Consider the following 8,688-nt stretch of genomic DNA (forward strand, 5'->3'; position numbering starts at 1 on the left):
GGCAAGATCTGCTAGGCAACCTACAAGTAAAAATGGGTAACCTAGGAAAAAGAAAAGATCAAAAGAAAAATGTCCGCTAGGGAACACATCTCAAGTGACCTAGGCAAAAGTTAGGACGTTAAAGCAGCAACCTGAGTTGAAAACCGAAAGGCAGCTCAGAGGAATCATCCAATCAGAGTACGACCCCGAGTCATCACTTCACTTTCCAAAAAGGCTAAACACAATGATAGCTTTTTTGTAGCAAATATGCTTTGTTTAATAGCCATAAACACTAAAGCCCACCTTGGCCAGCCATTCTTCTAAAAATCCCTTTTGAAAAAAAAAATCCCTTCTAACAATCTTTTGAAAAAATACAAACATCTCTTTTCTTCATTTCTCTTGACCCTTATGACATTAAAATGGTACCGAAAAGATACACGGAAAATGCACAGTGAATACTCGTAGAGGGAAGGACGAGACGTCCCCGAATGGAGTTTGAAGACGCTTGACTATACATCGACTAGATAATCAAGGAGCCACTGAAACCTTGAGTTCAAAAGAACATATCCCGGTGATAATCACAAACGGCATGGATAAAAAGAAATCGTCAACATTAACCTTAACGCGCACAGGTTAATTTCCCGACATAAAAAAAATAATTTTGAATTGCATGTTTAGGACTAAACACATGAGCATAAACTGCATTGCATGCATATGAGGTAGGGGCATATGGAAGGGTGTTACACAAAAAAATGGATTAAATAAAAGAATCATTCCTGTCTTACATTTTCATTGCATCCATGCATCCATGCATCCTACTTGCTATGAGTCAGAAGGAGTCATCAAGACAAAGCACTCGTAAAAGCAAAATAGCCGAGCATGAGCCAAAGTGGTGTCAAACGGCAACCCCAAGTAATTATATGTGCCCACTAAGCAAAGACATATCATTAGTGGAATAAAATGAAATCGACCAAATAAGAAAGTCTATACGCATGAAGAGGCCACCATGCCTTACTTCTTCACCAAATGAAAGATGATCCAAGAGAATGTCAGACTAGGAATGGTTTCCTCACCAAAGCCAGGAGTGGCTTTCGAAATAATACTCATTAATAAAGATTAAGCAAATAACGTCATCATGGGATGGGATCCCTCCACCAATGATGACAACACAAGATAAAACAGAAAAAGGCAAGCTTCCTAAATGTTAAAAAAGCCGAAGCATTTAGAAAAATAGCAGAAAAAGAAAAGTTTCAAACATGAAAGAGCCGAAGCTAAACAAAAATGAAATTCAAAAAAAAAAACTCTATCACAAGTAGGCGCCTAGAGAGGCATCACAATACTCAAGTGGCAGGGGCAACATTGGCACTTCTCTGCCCACCAACACAGGGGCACATCAAACATCTCCTGCCCATCCACCTGGGGACAGTCTTTCATCCCACAACACCAACAAGAAGACATCAAGTACAAGCACGGAAAGGGTTGCTAGATCCCTAAAACTAGTACAAGAACAAAGAGGGTTACCTGACCTTAGAGGAGGCCGGCTGAAGCCATAAAGTATCAGTCCAGCTTGGAGAAGCTGAGCTACGAAACTACTTCAACAAAAAGGGTTACCTGACCTTAGAGGAGGCCGGCTGAAGCCTTAAAATATCAGTCCACCTTGGAGAGGTTGAGCTATGAAACTACTTCAGCAACAAAGAGGGTTACTTGACCTTAGAGGAGGCCAGATGAAGCCTTAAAATATCAGTCCAGCTTGGAGAGGCTGAGCTACGAAACTACTTCAACAACAAAGAGGGTTACCTGACCTTAGAGGAGGCCGGCTGAAGCCTTAAAATATCAGTCCAACTTGGACCACCGTCCTCTTGTCTCTTGGTCTCTACGACCCATTTCATGAATTCTTCGAAATTAGATGGAAGCGACGTGACTATTCTTGAAAGAATCTGATGAATGTCTTTCATATCCTCTTATTTGAATAAAATTAGAACATCGTCCATTAGGAACTTTGTAATTTTAAACCAACTCTCGTGTTTACAGCTTTGCAAGATACATCCAACACACCAATGAAAACAATGCAAAATACAAATGACACAAAGCACAGACACACGCATCTTGTATTTACATAATTCCAGAGTAAAAAAGTTACAAGTTACAAACATACACATAGTCTGCATACAGCAAATTGACTTTCCAACCTTCTGTATGAACTTTTACCACATAAAGCATATCGAATTAAAGTATTAAATCTCACTCAACTATTTTTGAATCATTACTTGCATATGAATTCAATTGACAGTAAACCAATTTCACAACATAAAAGTATCTAAAACAAATGTAGAAATAAAGAAATCACCAGACAATATAAACACACAATGACATTTCATTATTTAATAGAAAGAAAAATACTAAAGTATAAAGCATGCTAGGTTCCCTCAGAGGCCTTGATATAAGCATGAACCTGAAGAGGGAAAAAGTTGAGCAAAGTAAATATCATTTAAGCCATGTAAGAAAAAGTGTTATCGTTAAGTTTTTATTTATTTATTTTATAGTTTCACTTGAGCAAATTTGTAGTTGTTGATCTAAGTCTTTCATTCTAAATAGTAGGACTAGAATTAATAGGTATCAAAATTATTAAAAAATAATATAAAATACAAACAAGAAAGTTTACCCCGTAGTTAATCCAGTAGTGTCATCAACATAATTCATGCCCTCCCAGAGAACTTCAAGTGGGACCCATTGAGGAGGATACTTAAAACGTGCAACATCTAAAATAAGTGTCATGTCCTTTTCACGGTGATATCTTCCGATAGGAAAAACATAACCACCTCAAGTCTGTCAAGGAAACAAGGTCAAAGTTTAGTCTTCATTCATATATGCTCCATTTGTGTTTACCAAAATACATAGGGAAGAATTATATGAATCAGTGTAAGATATGATAAGAAATCATTTTTCACAATATAAAAGTATCTAAAACAAATGCAAAAATAAAGAAATCACCGGACATTATAAACACATAACAACATTTCATTATTTAATAGAAAGAAAAATACGAGAGTATAGAGCATGCCAGACAAAATTTGAGCAGGACAAAATTTAGGTCATAAAAAAATTGAACCTTTTTTAAACTTATAGTCAGGAGCCAAACTCAACATGAAATATCCAAAATAAGTGTCATGTTTGCTCCTTGGCAACAAACACTTGCAGCAATGACAAGTAACGTGTTTCCATTAATTGAAGTTAATGTCTGTTGTAAGAATATGAGTAAAATGAGTGCACTTATTTGAAAAGTGTAGTCCCCTATACCTGCTTCAATACCTCTTCCTATACAACAAAAAGTTAGCACATGAGACTACAAAGTAAAATGAATATAGAAGAAATCAATACACCAATCATGTAAAACACAAATCACCATGTATGATAAGCTTACTAACTTTTACAATAATTATCTTAAAAATTATACCAATTTAACGTGTTTTTAGTTGGTGATGTAAATTTTTTTTGTCCAGTCTAAATGAACAAGCCACAATAGAGTATACAACTCAAGAAAGAATTATGACATAGTGAGATTAAACATATTATACCTTGACAGCAAGTCTTGCTTTCTCGTCTCTAGTTACACTTGACCACCGTCCTCTTGTCTCCTGGTCTCTACGACCCATTTCATGAATTCTTCGAACTTAGATGGAAGCGATGTGACTATTCTTGAAAGAATCTGATGAATGTCTTTCATATCCTCTTATTTTAATAAAATTGGAACATTGTCCCTTAGGAACTTTGTAATTTTAAACCAACTCTCGTGTTTGCAGCTTTGCAAGATACATCCAACACACCAATGTAAACAATGCAAAATACAAATGACACAATGCACATACACAGGCATCTTGTATTTACATAATTCCAGAGTAAAAAAGTTACAAGTTACAAACATACACACAGTCTACATAGAGCAAATTGACTTTCGAACCTTTTGTATGAACTTTTACCATATAAAGCATATCAAATTAAAGTATTAAACCTCACTCAACTAATTTTGAATCATTACTAGCATACGAATTCAATTGACAGTAAAACAATTTCAAACATAAAAGTATCTAAAACAAATGTAAAAATAAAGAAATCACCGGAAAATATAAACACACAATGACATTTCATTATTTAATAGAATGAAAAATACTAAAGTATAAAGCATGCCATGTTCCCTGAGAGGCCTTGATATAAGCATGAACTTGAAGAGCGAAAAAGTTGAGCAAAGTAAATATCATTTAAGCCATGTAAGAAAAAGTGTTATCGTTAAGTTTTTATTTATTTATTTTATAGTTTCACTTGAGCAAATTTGTAGTTGTTGATCTAAGTCTTTCATTCCAAATAGTAGGACTAGAATTAATAGGTATCAAAATTATTAAAAAATAATATAAAATACAAACAAGAAAGTTTACCCCGTAGTTAATCTAGTAGTGTCATCAACATAATTCATGCCCTCTCAGAGAACTTCAAGTGGGACCCAATGAGGAGGATACTTAAAACGTGCAACATCTAAAATAAGTGTCATGTCCTTTTCACGGTGATATCTTCCGATAGGAAAAACATGACCACCTCAAGTCTGTCAAGGAAACAAGGTCAAAGTTTAGTCTTCATTCATATATGCTCCATTTGTGTTTACCAAAATAAATAGGGAAGAATTATATGAATCAGTGTAAGATATGATAAGAAATCATTTTTCACAACATAAAAGTATCTAAAACAAATGAAAAAATAAAGAAATCACCGGACAATATAAACACATAACGACATTTCATTATTTAATAGAAAGAAAAATACTAGAGTATAAAGCATGCCAGACAAAATTTGAGCAGGACAAAATTTAGGTCATAACAAATTTGAACCTTTTTTAAACACATAGTCAGGAGCCAAACTCAACATGAAATATCCAAAATAAGTGTCATGTTTGCTCCTTGGCAACAAACACTTGCAGCAATGATAAGTAACGTGTATTCATTAACTGAAGTTAATGTCTGTTGCATGAATATGAAAAAAATGAGTGCACTTATTTGAAAAGTCTAGTCCCCTATACCTGTTTCACCGGATAATATAAACACACAATGACATTTCATTATTTAATAGAAAGAAAAATACTAAAGTATAAAGCATGCCAGGTTCCCTGAGAGTAGGGGTGGGCAAATTAAATTGCACTAAACTGAACTGTTAAAAACTATATTAAACTGAAAAGTAGTTCAATTAAACTGAACTGAACTGAAAATTAGATTACACAAACTGAACTGAACTGTATTTTATTCTATTAAACTATACTGTACTGAACTATATTGAACTATAATATGAACTAAACTGAACTATTATGCACCTTAATCTATTTCTGAACTGAACTATTTTCGAACTGAACTATTTATGAACTGTTTCTAAACTGTGCTAACTTTTCTTAATACCTTGAAAAAAAAGATAGGAATCTAATATAAACTGCAATTAAAAAAAATGTGTCAAAGAGATTAATCATACTACTAAATACTAACAACTAAAACAATTGAGACGTAAGGCAATTTTGTGCACACTGAGCATGTGCATAGCATACCACCAGTTTTTTGATGTAAATATGTAAATTAATCATGAGACAAAAAAAACCATGAAATGAGCACTTAATTTTCTTCATAAAATTTTATAAGAGTATGAGTCATACAATTAGTAAATTCTGATGGAAACCTTATGGGAAACTGCAAAATGCTGCCTGCTCTGGTGTCATGTTGTCAAATGGAGTTTTTCCTGTCAAAATCTCCCATAGATCTATGCCAAAACTATACACATCTACTTTCTTGGTATGATGCTTTTCTTTGATCATTTCGGGCGCCATCCAACGGTATGTTCCGGTGAACCCATGCGGTGACTGGTGCGAGTTACGATTTCTGCATGTACCTTATGCGGTGGCTGGTGTGAGCATTTTCGCATTTAGGGCGGTGACTGGCGTGAGTTAGGGATTCCTAATAGCCTACAAGAGCCAACTCGTGTCGTGCGTGCTTTTATTTTTTAATTTGTGTTAACTGAACTATAACTTAAATAAGTTCAATTTTTTAAAACTAAATTAAAAAATAGATTAATTCAATTTTATTTGAAATAGTTTTAGTTTTTTAGTTTAAAATAATTCAGTTATTTAATAATTTTAGTTTACTTTAGTTAATTTTGCCCAACCCTACCTGAGAGGCCTTGATATAAGCATGAACCTGAAGAGGGAAAAACTTGAGCAAAGTAAATATCATTTAACCAATGTAAGAAAAAGTGCTATCGTTAAGTTTTTATTTATTTAATTTATAGTTTCACTTGAGCAAATTTGTAGTTGTTGATCTAAGTCTTTCATTCTAAATAGTAGGACCAGAATTAATAGGTATCAAAATTATTAAAAAATAATATAAAATATAAACAAGAAAGTTTACTCCTAGTTAATCCAGTAGTGTCATCAACATAATTCATGCCCTCCCAGAGAACTTCAAGTGGGACCCAATGAGGAGGATACTTAAAACGTGCAACATCTAAAATAAGTGTCATGTCCTTTTCACGGTGATACCTTCCGATAGGAAAAAAATGACCACCTCAAGTCTGTCAAGGAAACAAGGTCAAAGTTTACTCTTCATTCATATATGCTCCATTTGTGTTTACCAAAATAAATAGGGAAGAATTATATGAATCAGTGTAAGATATGATAAGAAATCATTTTTCACAACATAAAAGTATCTAAAACAAATGCAAAAATAAAGAAATCACCGGACAATATAAACACATAACAACATTTCATTATTTAATAGAAAGAAAAATACTAGAGTATAGAGCATGCCAGACAAAATTTGAGCAGGATAAAATTTAGGTCATAAAAATTTTGATCCTTTTTTAAACTTATAGTCAGGAGCCAAACTCAACGTGAAATATCTAAAATAAGTGTCATGTTCGTTCCTTGGCAACAAACACTTGCAGCAATGACAAGTAACGTGTTTCCATTAACTGAAGTTAATGTCTATTGCAAGAATATGAAAAAAATGAGTCCACTTCTTTGAAAAGTCTAGTCCCATATACCTGCTTCAATACCTCTTCCTACACAACAAAAAGTTACCACATGAGACTACAAAGTAAAATGAATATAGAAGAAATCAATACACCACTCATGTAAAACACAAATCACCATGTATGATAAGCTTATTAACTTTTACAATAATTATCTTAAAAATTATACAAATGTAACGTGTTATTAGTTGGTGATGTAAATTTTTTTTGTCCAGTCTAAATGAACAAGCCACAATAGAGTATACAACTCAAGAAAGAATTATGACATAGTGAGATTAAACATATTATACCTTGACAGCAAGTCTTGCTTTCTCGTCTGTAGTTACACTTGGACCACCGTCCTCTTGTCTCCTAGTCTCTATGACCCATTTCATGAATTCTTCAAAATTAGATGGAAGCGATGTGACTATTCTTGAAAGAATCTGATGAATGTCTTTCATATCCTCTTATTTTAATAAAATTGGAACATCGTCCATTTGGAACTTTGTAATTTTAAACCAACTCTCGTGTTTGCAGCTTTGCAAGGTACATCCAACACACCAATGTAAACAATGCAAAATACAAATGACACAATGCACATACACATGCATCTTGTATTTACATAATTCCAGAGTAAAAAAGTTACAAGTTACAAGTCTGAATAGAGCAAATTGACTTTCCAACCTTCTGTATGAACTTTTACCACATAAAGCATATCAAATTAATGTATTAAACCTCACTCAACTATTTTTAATCATTACTAGCATATGAATTCAATTGACAGTAAAACAATTTCACAACATAAAAGTATCTAAAACAAATGTAAAAATAAAGAAATCATCGGACACTATAAACACACAATGACATTTCATTATTTAATAGAAAGAAAAATACTAAAGTATAAAGCATGACAGGTTCCCTGAGAGGCCTTGATATAAGCATGAACCTGAAGAGGGAAAAAGTTGAGCAAAGTAAATATCATTTAAGCCATGTAAGAAAAAGTGTTATCGTTAAGTTTTTATTTATTTATTTATTTATTTTATAGTTTCACTTGAGAAAATTTGTAGTTGTTATCTAAGTCTTTCATTCTAAATAGTAAGACTAGAATTAATAGATATCAAAATTATTAAAAAATAATATAAAATATAAACAAGAAAGTTTATCCCCTAGTTAATCCAGTAATGTCATCAACATAATTCATGCCCTCCCAGAAAACTTCAAGTGGGACCCAATGAGGAGGATACTTATAACTTGCAACATCTAAAATAAGTGTCATGTCCTTTTCACGGTGATATCTTCTGATAGGAAAAAAATGACCACCTCAAGTTTGTCAAGGAAACAAGATCAAAGTTTACTCTTCATTCATATATTCTCCATTTGTGTTTACCAAAATAAATATGAAAGAATTATATGAATTAGTGTAAGAGGTGATAAGAAATCATTTTTTCCTATTATGTCAAAGTTCCACCAACCATAGTACATACTTGTTTAATAGCAGATTTGTGGTATGATGAGATGATCTAGCAATCCTCAAAAGTAGAATGTGAACACTCAATGACATACTTAAATTCTTCAATGTTGCTACTCTCTTATATCTCTCCCTAACGGTCGTCTCTTGTGAACTAAGATACCCTCTCCACTTGGTTTTTAAGTGAGACAAAATTTGAGCCGGACAAA

Source organism: Cajanus cajan, chromosome 6 (assembly GCF_000230855.2).
Source record: "Cajanus cajan strain Asha chromosome 6, NIPB_CcT2T_4, whole genome shotgun sequence".
Taxonomy (NCBI): domain Eukaryota; kingdom Viridiplantae; phylum Streptophyta; class Magnoliopsida; order Fabales; family Fabaceae; genus Cajanus; species Cajanus cajan.